Source organism: Cupressus sempervirens, chromosome 11 (genome assembly GCF_028749045.1).
Source record: "Cupressus sempervirens isolate cs-2001-9-10 chromosome 11, ASM2874904v1, whole genome shotgun sequence".
Classification (NCBI taxonomy): domain Eukaryota; kingdom Viridiplantae; phylum Streptophyta; class Pinopsida; order Cupressales; family Cupressaceae; genus Cupressus; species Cupressus sempervirens.
Window position 1 is genome coordinate 166,755,186 of NC_143128.1, and position 19,091 is coordinate 166,774,276.

The following is a 19,091-nucleotide window of genomic DNA, read 5'->3' on the forward strand; positions in this document are numbered from 1 at the left end:
TGATTAAAATGGAATTTTAAAGTGGAGTTCCTGTGATTGTTCTAATTCCAGTCATTACATTGCAATCAAGAGATGAATATGAGGATGCCAGTTGTTTGTACGGCAAAATTTTTTTAGCCGGACCCACTTTGGAGTCCAACTAGTTTCTTCATGCATAGATGATTGTGAATATTAAATAAACATTCTCATAATTCGAATTATGATAATGCATGATCAAAGTTCTTAAATGCATTGAAAGCATTTCTACTTGATGCCAACATGCAGGCTAACAAAAGCTAAATTTTATATTATGGGAGCATTCAAGATAAGTCCCGATCATAAGTTGATTGCATATGCAAAGCACATCAAAGGGAATGAAATATACAGATAGTTCTCACTTATTTTCCAAATGCGAGATGTCAATACCGGTTTCAATGAAAGTTTTCAATGATTTTATGAGCCCCACGTTTTAACCAGAGGCATATCTGTGATTGATTCCTAAAAAATCATGGATATCATATATATGGAATTCATATATCAAAGTACCAGCTCAATGCAATACAGAAGGAAATGCCCAAGTTTTAAGATAGAAATCCCATGCTAAAAATAGAGGAAAATAGCATACAAGCTGCAGGCGAGGTTAGAAGTTGTGACATTGGAAGAGCCACATTTTTTTTTAAAAAAAGGCAATCACCATATGAGTGATGGAATTTCATGCTTCAAGGGGAAAACTCGCATTTGAAAGGGGAGAGACCATAAAAGACGTGGCAACAGACTGAGAAAAAGTAACAGAAATCCACACCATACTTGAAAGAGGTCACAGTCCAAGCAACGTCCCAAGTTAAAAGGTGAAATCTGCATGCATAAGAGGAGTATGAAGCTGCAACCAGTGCAAGGCATGTTACCAGCGACAAGTAAGAAGAAAAAAGAGGAAATCTGCTAGTATTTAAAGCATATGAAAAGGAGGATGTAGACTTAACAGCCATCCAACAAACAATTGAGATCCTCACACCTTCTAAGTCACTTTCAAATATAGAGCTCATGAAAGGCATAAAGGAAGGAGAATCACGCATAAAAAGGGGAGTCTTGATTCCAAAAAGCCCCAAGCATTGGAATGGAGGCAAAAACAGTGATAAACCATTATCCCACATCGATGGGGAAATGGGAATTATAAATGTTTTAATACAACTCTCCATAATATGTATAATGAATTGAAGTGAGAGACTTTTAAAAGGCAAGGGCGCATGTGTAAGTTGGGGCCCAGATGTGACGTCAGTTGGAGGCAAATAAAATATAATTTTAAACAAAAATGCAATTAAAGACCGATTACATCATCAAATTGAAGCCCACCAGAAAAGTCAAAAATTCGGCAGGTCGCTATGTCGCTTGCCGAAAAATCTTGGAAAATCTGGCTAGCGACATAGCGAGGTCGTCGAAAAATTTTGAAAATTCGGCAAGATTCAAAATGCAGCGTGGGTCCCGTCTGGAGATAAAAACAAATCAGAAAGTGACACATGGCATTGGTCAAACCTAGAGTTGACTCGAATTTGGAAGGGCTAGGAAACATAAAATGATTTTAAAATTTTCATTTTAAAATTGTTTTGCCAAGAAACTGACGTGCAGGGGATTGTTTTTCAAATGAAGATTTCAAGCGTTTCTCAGAGGCTAGATATGTCTTATCATATACCATTGGAATTGCGAGAATCCAAATTTTCCATTTCTGAAGTCAGTTTTTGCACAGGTGCTTCTTGGTTTGAGCTATAGCCAAAAACATGAATTTTGGGGCTTCCTCAATGGAATGGGTAAAAAATTGAAAATCCAGTTAGGGGATCAGTAAAACTTGAGATATTGTGCAAATCAGTTGCAAAAAATGATGAAACAAAATCAGATCAAGATGGAATAAGGAAAGAAGAAGTTTTCAGTTGCCAGAAGATTGATTTTCAAGTGGACACTTGTCATTCTGAAATCAGATCCAAGAGTTCATCTGGGCTATATCATTCTTTCTTTCTATCATTGTAAGGGTTCCAATTTTTTGCACTGAGAAACCATTCTTTAGCATTTCTTCTTGTATTGAACAACATTTTAAGTTTTATGCAGATAGTTCTATTCTGTTAGGTGATCTATAAGTTATTTTCTGTACATTTCATGTATTTGATTTCAAGGAAAACAAATAAGTGCAACAAAAGTTTGAAGTTCAGTCTGAATCTTGTCTCCTGATTATGGCTCTGCTATTTCTTCTAATTTGTGATCAAAGAGCATGAATTAGGTTGCATTTCATTTTGAAATGTATGTGGTTAAAATGTCTTGCTTATGGAAGAAAGACCCATGTAATTGCTTGATATTTGTCACAGGGTTTGTAGATTTTCATGATAGGATGTTTTGAGTATGAGATTCATTCTATAGCAGATGTCTATTCACAAGGTGAAAGATAGATCAAGGATCTTAATGTAGAGATATGTTTGAGGTTTCCAGGAGATGTATGGTTATGATTCATTTAATTTCCCAACAGATAAGGCACTGGTCAGAGATAGGATCATTAAGTTCTGTTGCTCATACTTGGGTCTTGCTGATATCAATCTATTAAATCATTTTCATTTTATTGTTGAAAGGTATTCAAAGTATAACCTGCACTTAGCTTTCTAGTTTCATGAGTCATGTCCTTAGCTATTTTGTGCTTGTGATCTCATGGTTAAGCATAGAAGGATTAGGGTTTTCATCTGCTTTTATAGATCCTGAATATGGTTATTGCACTAGTCACATAGTCAGATCTAAAGAGGTCCACCTGCCTAGGTTTTGCAGAGCCTGAAGTGCAGAAGGAGTACAGCCTTATAGTTGGCCTGGTGTCTGAATGGATGTGTTGATAATGGGAGTTAGCTACCCCTAGATATGTTTTGTTCTCATCAAGGTAATTGGAAATGGGTAACATTTTCAAACACCAACAGTATCAACCTCCTTATGAAGGCTTTGAAGACTTAGGGTTAGGTTTAAATCCACGCTCTTCTTTTGCCACTCAAATCCTTACACTTTTCATATTAGTTGCATGCATTCTCAATTTTACTGATTGGTTGCATGTTGATTTCATAGGTAATGCAAAAGATTCAATCTTATCTTTAAAATCCTTCATGATTCATCTTGAAAATGATTTACATATGAGTTTGTGAAGGCACAAACTCATATGCTAATTTTGTGTTACTCAGCACATACTGATTACTGATGCTTGACACATATACGATTTTTGGCTCACTCGGCTCCTATAGTAACTCTCTCTCACTAGGCATTTGTTTACTACTCGGCACCTATAGTGACTTGGCACATATACTTCACTTGGCACCTAAAGTCACTCGACATCTATTATCACTCGGCACATGTATCTTGCTTGACACCTGAAGTTCACTCAGCACCTATTGGATTTCTAGCTCAGCATGTATAATGTACTCAGCTTCAACTTGAAATTGGTTAAGTGTGTTAACACTCAATTTTCAAAACCAATCTAAGTCCAACAATCTCCCCCTTTGACATGAGTGTCAAAAACACTTAACTAAGCATTATGACTCTAATTTCTATGAGTATATTATACATCCCATTTGACATATGTAAAAATTTTTAAAAACTTGTTCAAAATATTGTAAAGACTATATACCTTGTAACTTGTAACTCTCCCTGAGATTATGTGCCACTTATTCATCCAAAAATCTTATACTCTTTATGCTAAATATGTCTCATGTTGATACCTCTTTTCCTTCTCTTGCTATGCCTTTACTATTTTGTTCTGTCTGCTCTATTTTTTCCTATTCTACACTAAAACTTCCTAATTTATTCAATCTCCCCCTATTATTATGTCTCCTCATTTTTGGCTATCATAGGGTGTATACTATCTTCCCTTTTTGATTTATTGCCCCCAAAAAGAATGAAAGAATATATCATCTCCCCCTTAGTTATTCTTCCCCTTTTTGACACTTATGTCAAAGGGTCCTATGGATGAATTGAATATTTAACCAAAAAAGTTTTATTTACCTACAAAATTATCTTTAGAGTAGCATCCCAATTGTCTAATGCAATTTCTAGAGCTTTAAGCTAGATAGTTATCTTTGCTACAAGGTGTACATGGCCATCTAATGTTGAAAGATTTGGATCTTTCTTTAAGACATTCTCAGCATAGGCATGTTCCTTGTTGAGTACTTCCATGTGGGGGGTAATAGTAGACTGAATTTGTATAAATTTGGTCTTTATATTAGCCTCTTTTTCTCTTAATACAACTAATTCCCTTTGTGTGTAAAGCACAGTTGCAAAATGCTTCTCACTCTGAGTTGGATCTTTAGGTAGCTATGAGCTAGATACCTTTCAGTTTCCTTCCAAGCTCAGTATCCTTTGATTGGTTTCTTGTGTGAAGTATGGGGAGTCACACAATTTTGAGTATAGTGAGAAGATGTTCTCGAGTATTGTTTTGACCTTTTCAATCTTCTTGCCTAGTTCCACTTGAGTTAGTGCTATCTCACTCAATATCTTTTCATTCACCTTCATTTGGAACTTCTTCTTAGATTGTTCTAATAATTTGAAATTTGTGTCAAGGTCTCCATTTTGTACTTGGTCCACTATGTTGGATAGTTGCTCCATAATTGGTTTTGTCTCATCAAGTACTTGTAGGCTAAAGGCATCAAGAAATATGTATTTAATCTCAACTAGTGCTTGTCTTTGCCTATACTCATTTCTAAGTATTTATTGCTTCTTCCTCTTCTCCAGTGCCTCTTGCACTTCATATATTTGTTCCAAATTCATTTTTCTTGAGTCATAACTTAGTATGAATATTTCTTCATCAAGTTTAGGGTCTCCATAATGAAGTGCCCTTGTCACCTTGGTAGATCTTGAGCTTGGTGCTGATATTTTCAATGGTACTACATCAGTGCTCAACTGTTTTGTAGGTGTTCCTATTATAGGCAAGTTCACCAATGTCTATATTACATCTTTTTCTTTCTCCTTAGGGGATTTCTCCTATTCCTTGTCTTCTTCTCTTTTTCCTTAATCAATGATGGTGATCTAAGGATGTGCACCTAGACTTCAAGTAGTAGGATCAAAGGTATCTTGTTATACTAACTTTTCCTTGTGTTTATGTTTGGTAGTAGTAGTGACTATCATTGATGAATCAACCATAGTAGTTACATCTTGTGTTCATTTCTTTTTTGGCTGTTCACTTATAGCTATAGGAGTTTGTGAAGGGGGTTCTTGTGTGTTCACCTTCTCCTTTGTGATTTTAGCTACTTCTTTTTGTAACTCTTCTACACTCATTGTGACAGAGTTTGAATGTAATTGTGATTGCAAATTTGTCTGGTGAAGGGTCTATTTGAGATCCTCTGCAGTCAATGGATTTATGTTTTGACTAGAAGTGTCATGAACATCCTTTATAGTTACTAATTCTCTAGGTTTATGGGTTGTATGTGGAGGACTAGGTGGTGGTAGTTTTGTGTCTTGGACACTCTATTCCTATTGCTATTGATCAGTTGTTGCCTTATCACCCTTCTCTATTTTATTCTCCTCCTCCTCTTCATTTTATTTCTCTTCTTCTTCTTTATCCTTCTCTCTTTCTTCTTCTTGTTTATCTACCTCTTCTTCCTTTTCCTCCTCTTCTTCATCATTTCTTCCCTCAAAGGGATCTTGTTGCCCTTCATTTATTTTTTGTAATCCATATATAACTTTCAACATGAGTGTGGACTTTTGGACAACATCTTCAATATTATTTTTCAAAATTTCAAATGCCTTGTATTTAGGTGCAATTTTTCTCCCATGTTTTTTATTTTCCTTCCTTATTTGACCTTTAGATAGGCTAGGCATTACATGAGCTAATGTTGATTCTCTAATTTCCTTCTCCATGTTTAAGGAAAAGTGCCATGTGTTTTTAACTATGGAGTATAGATCTTTTGGCATTGTGTTGTCAAGTTCAAGAGAGGTGGTCTTGAACTTAGCCATCATGGTATAGATGTACTCTTTTACCATGTTTTGTTCTTCCCTTGACAATTTATTGAATAAAATGCCCTTAAGGTCTGACAAATTTGCATTGTCTTTTACATTATCACAAATAATTTCTAAGTCAGATTTAGGTGTATGGATTACCACTCTAAATTGACTGATGTCATTAAATTTTGTCTTTTCTTCATCAAATTCAAGAGCTGCCACATATTTCCTCCTTTGTTTCTTCTTTATTGGACCTGCTTGCTCTATGGCTTTCTTCTTTTCTTATTCCTTTACTACCTTAGTATTTGCCCTTGAATCTACCCTAGTGGTAGGTATTGTTGGGCTCGGCTTTGCTACCTTCTTCTTGGGTTTGGGCTCAGGATTAGGTGGCTTTTGTGCTTTCCTTTTCTTTAGCTCTACCTTGGGTGTATCTTTCTCGACACTTCTTCTTCATCCTCTCCCATTCCTTGGGTCAACTTTAATTGGCCTTCTCCTTGCTCATCTTCATCATCATCACCCTCATCATGTTCTTCTTCCTTGGCCTCTACTGCTCCTTCTCGAAATTTATCCTTTAGCTTCTTCACCAATTTTTCCTTCCTTTTGGTGGTGGAAGTAGTTTTTAGTTCCATATCTACTTTGGAACTCACCACATCATAGGTTCCAAAATGTGGTGCACTCTTATCAATCTCTTCTACAAGAAAGGTTGTGATTTCTATAGATGCCTCATCTATGTTTATCTCATAGCCAAGGGGTCTTAACCATCTGATCCTTGGTATGGTTACCTATATATAACTATAATCTATATCAACAAGGGAAAAAAACATCAATCACATGCTGCTCAACTAATGAAATAGGAATCCTTAGTCTCTGCTTCATGGTATTCTTAAAGTTCTCAAAATAGTTGGTCATGGTTGTTTCAAAATTGGTTCCCATTTGCTCAATATACTCATTCACTTGGGAGACCACTGACCTGTTTGTCTTCTAGCTAACCTTCCCAGAGGATGGAAACTTGTTCTATACATAGAAGAATATATAGACCAAAATTGCACCAAATTTACATTGTGCACCCTTCCTTCTCCTTATTGCTCCTAGGTTTTCATTAATCTACTGTAGTTGCAACTCTACAAGATCATAGCTATGATGCTTCTTAACTAGCTTATAGCCCACATACACTGCAATGCATGGAACATTATTAAGTTTGTTGGATTGATAGAGTTTATGGGAGATGACTCTAACAAAAAATTTAATGAGAGGATCCTAAATGGTGTCTATGTTCATCCCTCTTTTGTTCCATTTTGCTCCAATGCTTTTCTCAATTACCTCCTTGGAGTCACTTCTTAGAGTCTTTGGTTGATCTAGGGTTGGATACCCTATAGCTTGGTGAATGATTCTCTTTGAAATTTTCACTAGACCATATTATAATGATAGGCTTCCATCATGAATCCTACTCAACACTAGTCTTATCCATTTTGTTTTGAAGATAGTGGGGAATTCAAGTGCACGGGTCAAACCCTTGGTTTCAACAATTTTATACTCATCTTTCAAGAATTCATTTACACACAGCTTATCAAAGGCTTCCCTAATTTCCATATCTCCAATGGATCCTATCTTATAGTTATATTACCTTCTTACATCCTAGACCATGACAATTTTGGGAGGAATGATGGATAGGGCATCGACTGGGTCATTTTTGTAAGCGACTTCTAGGATAGGGCAGAAATCTAGTTGCTTAACCTAGTTGGATACTAATTAAACCTCAAACAACTCTTTCTCCTGAGCTTTCCTTGAACTGGAGGCCATTTCTTCTTTCAAGGGTTTGAATTCAAAGAAAAATAGAAATTGCATTACTCGACACTAGTATAAATACCTTTAGATCAATGGAATTGTGCTGAATCATAGTTGAAATTTGCTCAAATGCTGGTTTCTCTACTTGGAAATCACTCTGCTCTATTCTTTTTCTTCTCTCTTTGATCATAATGAAGAAAAATGGGTGAAAATACAATCATATACCCTATTTTGAAGCATTTAATGCTTAATGCAATTACAATTGTTCACTCAGCTTCTTAAGTATTTCTGCATTACTTGGCTTCCATTATTTTTCAACCACTCAAGATCCACTAAAGTTTCTCTTACTTAGCATCAACAAAAGTTTTCTTCATCTTGGCATCCACTAACTCAGCTGCAACTAACTACTCAGCATCTTAAGGCAACTCGACAACACTTGTAAAAACTTGAAGTTTTAACTTTGCATCTCTAGTCATGCTAATCTCTTCTTTTCAGTACTTTCTTGTCTTAGAACTAATGTATGATTAAGTTTTGTATATCAATCCCATATTCCTTTTCTTACTTAGTTGGATGAAGTGTGACTAGTTGACCTCTTGGGTGAAGTGATCCCTCCATTGGATTTGATGCCTCCATCTCTTCTCTTCCATGTTCTGTTCATCTCTCCTCTAATGTGTTTAATGTCAACTTTTTCTTTTCCTTTATTGAACTTAGATTTTGGTGCCTTGGACTTGGTTGGGAAAAACTTGTTGATATTTCCTATGTTTAGAAAACTACAACATGTGGTTTGACTCAACTATCTATTATAGTTGCCACTAAAATGTGTTCTAATGCAGTTATCAAGAATGTTCCCATACTCCTGATAGTAGTGACAACTCTGTCTAGTATTGTAATCACAATTGTAGTGATGTCCATGGCCTTTAGTCTTTGCTGGTTAGTTTGGTGTCCACATAGGCTTTGATCTATACTCAAAAGCTCTATGACCATACTTCTTGCAATTGTAGCAGTGACCATCAAATCTTGGTGTCCTTATAGTTTTGGTCCTGCAATCTTGTGTTTGGTGTCCTTGCTTATTGCATTTGTGACAGTGACCCTTATTCTTGGGTTTGTCTTATTGATTGGCATTTTTACTCCTGTAGACATTAGAGTTATGTCCCTTTTTACCATAGAAATGATGAGTGGATTTAGTTTTATTACCTTTGTCACTTCTTTCCTCTACACTCTTTGATGACTTTCCTTCTTTAGTGCTGGTGAATCCTAGTCCCAAAGTTTCATTGTTGGATCTTAGTGATTTCAATAGTTGTTCAAAATGCTTGATGGCTTCACTTGATTTGTTGAATCTCTTTTCTATCTCCTTCTCTCTTTTGAAGTCATTCTATAGTTGTTCATTTTGCATTTTTAGTGTGGATATCTCAATGTCCTTGACATTTAGCTCATGATGTGCATTCATCATTTGACTTAGGGTATCTAGTCGCATGTTGAAAACTCTTGCAAGCTCTATTGACTTCTCTTCAGTCTATTGGCAAGGTTTCTCTTGTCATCTTCAATCATAGCCTTATCTTCAATGGCTCTTTTCTTCTATTCAATTATTTCACAAAGCACCATGGCTTGTGACTCTTGCTCAATTTTGACAGATTTGATCTCTTCTACTTGAGCTCTATTCTTCTCCATCAAATCTGCTATTGTTGCATCAAACTCTTTAGTGTCTCCACTAGAAAACCCTTTTGCAATGTCAATCTCCTTGTACTATGTGTCATTTTCAGCTATGGAAATCTCTCTCCTTCTCTTTAAGGATTTCCTCAACTCTTCTTTAGCTTCTTCCAAGTTGTGTAGAGAAAGGTGTATGTCAATTACCTAGTTCTCTATTACCTTCCCAAGTTTGTTGACTTCCATCTTTAGATCTTTTCTCTAAGATATAAGGCTTCTCCTTATGAGAACTCAGCTCTAATACCAAATGTTGGAATATATAAATAGGAAGATTTCTTCTAGGGGGTGGGGGGTGTGAATCGAAAGTAACACATTTTAACCATAATAATTTTTAGATAAAATTAATTGAATGCATGTAAAGATATCAAATAAAAATAAAGTAAAAACATGCATCAAAATACGTAACACTAGATTTTAGTTACCCAGAAACTCTTCGAAATGAGAAGGTAAAAGTGGGGTGGGGATGACACCCACAAATTATCACTGCAACAATATATGTTTGACCACTTCCAATGGTCTACCCTATGAGAGGCCTACCCTATTAAATGCTTTACACTCTGTTAAAGGTGACCTGTTTAAACGATTTACAAACATTTACTTGAAGTGTTACCCTATAAAAGGATTTATCACCTTGTTAAAGATTGTACAACATAGTTGTTAGGATAACCTATCATCATAGGACTTTGTTCCTAATACAATTGCTAGAGAGTATTAGAATGTAATGACCTGATGGCTTACAATCCTTTATAGCTGATTTTAGGTTCTTGATCTACTTACTCTATTCTGATCCTTTCTAATCTGATATCTATGTGAAACCCTTATGCTCTATTCTATTCAACTAAAACTTGCAATGTTGATCAATTTCAAAGTCTTGAAACCCCTGCTAATACTCTGTAATGCAATTTTCTCTCTTCAAAAACTCAACAACAACACATAATTGTGGGGTCTTGACCTCCTTATGAAGACTTTGAAGACTTAGGGTTAGGTTTGAATCCACAATCTCCTTTTCCTGCTCAAATCCTTACACTTTTCCTATTGGTTGCATGCATTCTCCATTTTAATGATTGGTTGCATGCTAATTTCATAGGTAATGCAACAGATTTGATCTTATCTTTAAAATCCTTTGTGATTAATCCTGAAAATGATTTACATATGAGTTTGTCAATGCACAAACTCATATTTTGATTGTGTGTTACTTGGCATATACTAGTTGCTAATGCTCATAACATATAGGATTTTTGGCTCACTCAACTTCTATAGTAACTTTGTCTTGCTCAACATCTATTTACTACTCGACACCTGTAGTGACTCAGCATATATACTTCACTTCGAACTTGAAGTCACTTGACATCTATTATCACTTGGCACATGTATCTTTCTCAACACCTAAAGTTCACTCAGCACCTATTAGATTGCTGGCTCAACACATACTATAGCTTGGCATGTATAGTGTACTCAACTTCAACTTGAAATTGGTTAAGTTTGTTGACAATCAATTGTCAAAACCAATTTGAGACCAACATACTTGAGATTCATTCTACAAGGGAGTATGCTACAGTGGTAGACTAGACAATTTCTGTGATAGGAAGTCTATTGGTAACAAGAAGATAGCATGCAAAATTGTATTGTGATAGGAAGTCTAATGATGATAGGAAGATAACATGCAACATTTTATTGCAACAAGAAGTTATGCAAAAATTTAGTATCATGTTTTAAATTTTAATGTTTTTAATAAAGTCCTATGATGTGGTGGCATAAATGGAGTAGTGGTTCGATAAACTCTCCAAATATAGCCACTTAAGACAAAATTAATTTCAATTTTATGTTGAGTTAGTTTTCTTTAAGTGTGTTTTGTGTGTGTTTAATAACTAGGCCAGCTAAGGAATTGACAACTACATGAAGTTGACAACATATTTTGATATCTAATTTATCATTATTCAAAAATAGTTTACTTTCTTGTTTTGGGTTGATGTTTCATATACCGAACAGAAGAGAAAGGAAATTATTATTAAGGCAGATTTTTGTTATAAAAAAGGAGAGATAGGTGATGGGAAGGAAGAGAAAAGAGCATTGAGTTTTTTTTATTTTGTGAGTCTATAGTTTGGGTGTGCAATTTTCCTTTGTTTCTTTGCTAAATCAATATTCAAAATTTCAAGATCGTATTAATGCCTTCATTTTAAACAACATCACATCAATCAATTCTAAATCTTTTTGTTTTAAATTTTTTATAGGAAACACGATTTTCTAATTTAGTTGAATGTAAATTTCTACTATTTTGAGAGTTGTACCAGTTAATGAGAGTCTTTTAGACTCACTACGATCTACTTTCTGGAATTGTTATGAGTTGTGTAAATATGTTGTTATCTCTTTCATGTTTTGTGTTTCATTCATTTATGTTTGTGGCTACATGGAATCCATATTTTAATTAGGTGAATATATTCATGTATTCACTAGAGTATTGAAATTTCATATTTGAATGTGATATAGGAAATGTTTGCCTTGAATATTGAACTTGCAAATTTGGTTAATGAGAAATGTTTCATGTCAACAGGCTTGTCTATTATTGGGTTGTTAATCCATGCATGTATAATAGTGATATAAGTTGAAATCAAATAAATGTTGTTTGATAGTTATATTTTGGTTGATGTGGGTATTTAGTTTTACATTCGGGAAATGACCAAATTATCTAGGTATTTCAATTTCAGTGTAGAAAAGTCGAGTTGGTCTTGCATTTAAGTGGATGTAGGAAACTAAAATGTGGCAACATGAGGTCAAGAAAGTTCATGTCTCATGTTAGTTTTTCAGTGGGTATTTAGAAAGTTAGTCAATTAGTAAGGTAAAGGAGTTTATAATTATTCTAGAAGGTGTATGAGCCCCTTGATGTAACTCAATTTATTGATTAATTTTCTTCTAAGTTTTCCAAGGTGAGGCTTTGCATCACTTGTTTAGTGGTAGACATGGGATACAATTGATATAGCTTGCAGATAATATTGGAGCCATAATGAAAGCCAAGAAAACCTCACGTAATTTTTTTGTTTGTTGATGAATAGTCCTTTTCTAAGTTTAGCTCACTTATATTATGTATATTATTTTATGTTCTGAACTTTTTCCCATGATTGGATATGTAGTATGGGATAATGATAGATGTGTGACCAAGTAGATCAACGAATATTTTGAAAAACTAAGTGATTATTTTGAAACAATTTATGATAGATATTTTGAAGATTTCAAAAGAAATATGAAGAACATGTTAAGAATACCTAAGTTGGTGGTTGATCATTAATTTGATCACATGTTTTTTATGGTTGATATTGACTATAAATATGCTTAAGAAGTAATGTCGAGAGTAGCATGGCTAAGGCTAATGTAATATGGGGTTAATATCAATGAAGTATCTATTTCTGTTAAACCGCTATTGGAAAAAGCAATTAACAAGAATGCCAAATGAAACAAAAAGTCCCTAAGATGGACAACAAGAGGAAGAAATAGATCTAATATCTAGAGGCTAAGCTTGGAAAATCACCACTATAAATCAAAAAAGGTAAAGGTGAAGATCATTGTAGTGAAGGTGATGGTGGTGATTATGGTGATGAAGATAAAAGAAAATAGTTTTTTTTTGTCAAGCCTCTCAAAAAAAGAAGTAAAAAGATTGAAATTTTTTATCCTAAGGTGAAAAGGATCCTAAAGAAAGTGGTTACACCACCAACTTCTACACAAAGAAGAGTCACTGGGAAAGGATCTAAGGCAGTAAGCCTTGCAGTTGCAGAGGCAAAGAAAGGGCTAGTAAATATAACCTAGCTAGTTAAAGGAAAGAATCCAAAGAAGAGAACATTAGAAGCTAAGGAGATTGAGAAAAGTTGGGAGAAGAAAAAGCCAAGGAGAAAACTTGTTGAAAAACCTGATGAGGAGGAGGATGAGAAAGTTGAGAGGACTAAATCAGATTATCTAAGAAACTTTCAGATAGTACCAAGAAGAGATCATTATGATATTGAAATTTTATGTGAGAATATAAGAAGTTCAATAGGCTTACTAGGCTTTATATGTGTACAGTATGATACTTTAGATAAAGGTGATAAAGAGAAAGTAGAACAAGTTGTTTTGGACATGATAGTTAATTTTAATTAAGTTCCAATAGAACTAGGTAAGGAATTATCTGAAGAATTATATAATAAAATTGATGCAAAGTAAAAATGGGCATTAACCACTAAAAGACAAATAAGGGAAACTAGATTGGCCCAAACTATGGTTGATTTAGGAAAAACTCATATGTCCATAGCCTTGAGGGACTAGAGGAATCCATTTTTGCCTAAGAAAAGGGCATATAGAATTTTGAAAAACATAATTAAAGATGTTGTATAGGAGAGAAAAATTGTTTGGAATTTTTTTTGGAATGATGCTAAAAAAAGTAGAAGAAGATGAAAAGGAAGATGATAGAGTTGAGTTGGATAACAAAGAAGATTTGTACAATGATATTGGACAATTAGTAGAAATGATAGAGAAAATGTCTCAAGAAAAGGAACAACAACTAGAGATTGACCTCATTGAGGATGAAACCCTTAAACTATTGATGATATGATAGCTCAAGTAGAGAATTCTACTACTGGTGAAATAAGACCACAAGTCTCAGGAGCTCCTTTTGAGGGAAAAAATTAGATAGTGTCACAAAGAGGTGCAAGGACTAAGGAGAAGGGTGAGGAGCCAAAGATAGTAGAGGAAGAGAAAGGACTGAGTATGGATGTCTCATCACACTTTCTATAGTTAGTAATTATCAAGTAGCAACACCCTAGAGTCCAAGAAAAAAGATGCTAAAGAAGAAGGCTAGATTATGTGGGAAGCCAGTAACATTTGATGAAGTTATAGTGATCCCAAAGTATGAAATTAATTAGTTAACTTATGAAAAAATGTAAATTTTGCAAGATATATATTCTAGGAAGAAAAAATAAGAAGAATTGAGAAGGGGGTGCCAATAGAAATAGGTACTACATGAGATTAAAGATATATTTGTTGATGATTATGATATTAAAGATGTTGATGAAAAATCCTTAATAATAGCTTAATAGTCATGACATTGAAGCTAATAATAAGATCATGCAATGGTCCCAGAAAAGGATTGAGAAGAAAGTTTTGGAGATAGTGTCAACTGAAATAATCATAAGGAAAATTAAACTTTGTAATATTGTAAATATTTTAGAGGGATTTGTAATGAATATCTAAACTTTGTATAACATATTATGCGATCTATGAAGATTCATACAAGGTATTCAGGATCATAATGAGAAGTTGTAATTAGATATGAAATCTACTAAGCATTCTTTGAACATGGATGCAAGTTCAAGTTCTATTCATTATAATATATTGATATTTTCCCAAGGGAGATTGGCTAGATTGCAAGCTTATACAGATAGTAGGATGCGAGAAAAAATTATTTCCATTAAGTCAATGTCAATACCTCACTTAGAGGTTATATAGAGATAGTTTTCACTAGAGAAGGAGATAATTAAAAAATATTCACATCTCTCTACTACAAATAGTTTGATTGATCTAGTTACTCAACTAGAAATCAAAATTTAAGTTTTGGAATCTGTCAGATTGAGTTGGGATTGTTGGTCTAATTTTTACAAAATAAATTTATTGCCTACTAGGGTTGTGGTTTTTTGGATTTGCATATTTTAAAAACCCTATCAGACCCTAAGTCTTCTGTTCTTTTTAAATTTAATCGGGCGCAATCTTTTTAAATTTTGAATATTCCTTGATTCGTTTAAATTTTGCGCTATACCAAGTGCCTTTTAGTGATTTTGTTCCCACCATCTGATCTTTATAAGATCTACAGAGGTTGTTATGTCGCATAGAGGAAGTGTGAGGTCTTTTAACCCATGCGACATATCGATTGTCATGAAATAGAATGGTGGTTTAGTAAAGTGGAAGGTCGGTGTCAAAAATATTCATTGTTTCAAAAGTTTGATGACATTCTTAATGTCAGAATTGTCAGCATCAGAAAAGGAACTAGTTAGAATGAGTTTAAAGTTGGCATCACTAGAGTCTAGTTTTTCTAATGAGTTTCTATGTCATGACTAGAAAAATAATGTGCCCTATTAGTAGCGACATAGTGCCTTACCAAAGAATATAGAGGATGGCAATTTTTGAAAAGGATAGTGACTGTGAAGTTCCCAAGTGATAATATGGGCATGCGCCTTTATTACTTTGTTAGAGGTATTAATTATGGTAATCATTATTGAAAAATAGGTATCTTCCTAGGATTGAATTTTAAAAGTATTCATGAGGTCACCATGTCATGATCAAAAAAATAATGTATCTCACTAGCAGTGACATAGGGACTTGACAGGAAGTGGTTTTTGCAGTAGTAATTTTAGAAGGTGGGTCCCAACAATTCTATTGTCATAAATGAGCCATGAAATCTCTTGGACACATTGGCATCCTCCTACAAAACATGTATACACAAGAATTTTCATTAACATGGGAGGTCACTATGTCACAACCAAAAAATCCTTGCACCTTGCCAATAGTGACATAACACCCAGCCTGAAAATGTAAAACACGGTGGGGCCCAATCATGTGATGTCACAAAGGGATTAGGGTATTAAATTTTTTGTTAGTTTGACAAGACACTTCCAAGTCATCGATGACATGGACCCACACCCACATTAGAAGAGCACATGAGAGATTTTGACTATTAGATCAAGCTCAAATCAACGGTCATCACTTCATTGCTATGGGGAGTTGCTTAGGTCTTAATGATAGAAATATAGCGAGCAAAGTGAATGAAAGGGAGACCCAAAATAGTTCTATTGAATAATGAATCAAATACCCATTGTCAGATTGGGATGGAATCAATGACTGTCACTATGTCACATAGACAACATGCTCGCTCTTAATACATAGTGATGTAGAAAATTGGCAACACGTGTCCTCAAGCATTAGTGGGTCTAGTTTGTATCACCAATAGTAAAAAAAAGGCATTGGTGGAGACATTTCATTGGATTGACAACTAGCATGTCAAGTGGAAAATGAGTCATCCCCCTTTTCACTCTTGGATCGTCAAATTTTTTGAGATCAATGGTGCAAATTTCAAGGTAGAAGGTACCGCCACTCTATTTCACTTATAGTTCTTTAATGAGGAATGAAAGCTTTGCGTGCAAGAAAAATAAGAATATATTGTAGAAATATCTTGCAATTTCCATCCCACACAAACAAGATTTCAAGCTTTCAAAGTAGAAGAAGTTAGTGAGAATTTGTGCTAGGCTTGATCAAAATGTGAAGAAATTTCTCTGTGTTTGCAAGACATTGCATAGTTACGAAGAAGAATAAGCAAAAAAGTCAAGTCCCCATGTTCTATATACTTTGTAGAAATTTAGTTTTCTACAAACTGATGCAGGAGCATCCAGAGGTATAAGGGCAATCCTGTGTCACCCAAAAAAAATGTACTTAGACTTAGTTTCTATTTCATGTCTTTACAGTTTTGGATACCCATTTGGCTCAAATACAGGTTCCAACTCTCATAGTTCAACTATCAGTGCGTTTGAAAATCTTGAAAAAATAGGAGCATGTATTTGGGCCATCATTTCAGTAAACTAGAAGGTGTGAATTGGCCAGATGAATGTAATCATGATTTAGAGCATTCCAGAAAAAGAATCAGGTCAATAGGCCCCACGGTTTGAAAGTTATTACAATTTTTTGGGTTTTGGAGACCTCCTAAGAATGCTTCAAAGTCAGGTTTGGGGCATTAAATGACCTTGAAAAGGGTCAAAAAATGGGGGATGAGTGAAGCCTATCCATAGGGCTATAGAGCGCTTCGAGAGATTTCTGAAAATGTAAACGGTTCATCAATCGGAGCTATGGTTCAAAAGTTATGCCTCCTGAAAGTTCGGCTACCGTTTCTGGATTCTTCTAGATTTGCACCGACTTCTAACACAGCTTCTGGAACCTTCTATTTTGTCGGTGGATGCCTACTAGAACTTTCTAAAATGTAATCCTAGTCCTTAACCCTCTGGGGTCTATTTAAGGAGATTTCTGGCAATATAAAAGGCAGTTCGGATTGGAGCTTGAGAGGAGGTGCTAAAAGGAGAAATATTCTCTAGATTTATGCTATAGTAAGCCAGTAGGGCATGTTTTGAAGTTTATTTTCTCTGCACTGTTTGTACTAGCTTATTTTCTCAGTTAATATAATTTCCCTTTTCTATTGTGTCCATTCTGGTTGGGTTGTGTCCCCATCAAGTGGTATCAAAGCGGGTTTTCCTAAGTGTGTAGATAGAGCGCCGACTATGAGGCAGTTTGCACCAGGACTGTTTGGTTTTGGGTTTGAGTTAGAAGATGCCTCCATGAAGAGGGCATGGTCAAGGAGGAAGGGAAATCGGTAGATCATCTGGAGGCCACAATGAAACTCAAAAGAAAATGAAGATGAGGGTACTAGCAGGAACCAGAGGAATGAGGGTTTCAACCGCTCCCGTGATCAAGACTTTGGAAATCAAAGAGGAAGAGGTAGAGGACGTGGAAAAGGAAGAGGAGGCTTCCGTGGAACCTATTTCCATTGCAATGAAGAAGGTCATCGTGCCTTTGAATTCCCTCAACGACAAGGAAGGATAGATAGGAGAGCTGAGGGCCAAGCTAGGGTTGCTCATGTGGATGAGGATGCACAATCATCACATTCAGAGGATGCAGAAAGAGGAGAGACCTTGGTAAATGAAAGAGTCCTACTAAGTGGTGAGAATGAACCAAGACAATGGAGGAGTTTGTTCCATACCAGATGCAAGTGTGAGAATAAATGTTGTGATGTGATCATTGATGGTGGTAGCACTGATAACTTGGTATCAAAAGAGATGGTCTCTAAGCTGAAGCTCAAGAGGGAGAAACATCCCCAGCCCTATCGGATTTCTTGGGTAAAAGATGATCATAAGGTCCTGGTAAGTGAACAATGTTTAGTAAAATTCAAAATTGGGAGTTACCATGATGAAGTTCTTTGTGATGTTATTTCGATGGATGTTTTCCATCTATTCTTGGGTAGACCATGGCAGTTTGATAGACATGCAATACATGATGGACATGCAAACACATACTCTCTGACAAAGGATGGAGTTCGCCACAAATTGAAGCCCATGAAAAGGGAAGGTGAAAAGGTATGTAGTAGTGCTAGGATTTTTCTTGTTGATGGAAGGAAGTTTTTAGATGGCATGAAACATCAGCGTATGTGCTATGCTTTGATTCCTAGGAAAGATAAAGAAGGTAGTACTGAAATACCATTTGAAGTTTTAGATTTACTAGGGGAATTTGGAGATATTATCTCTAATAATGTTCTAGATGGATTGCCACCAGTAAGGCAAATCAGTCATCAGATAGATCTGATTCCAGGAGCTAGTTTGCCTAACAAGACTGCTCACAGGATGACTCCTACTGAAATAGAGGAGCTAAATAGACAGGTTCAGGAGCTGTTGAGGAAGGGCTTGATTCGAGAGAGCCTGAGTCCATGTGAAGTACCTACAGTACTTGCACCAAAGAAGGATAGAGAGTGGAGGATGCGTACAGATTCTCGAGCTATAAATAGGATAACCATCAAGTACTGATTTCCTTTACCAAGGATGGATGATCTTATGGACTGCTTGAGTGGAGCTCAATACTTCACAAAGATAGATCTGAAGAGTGGCTATCATCAGATACGGATTTGA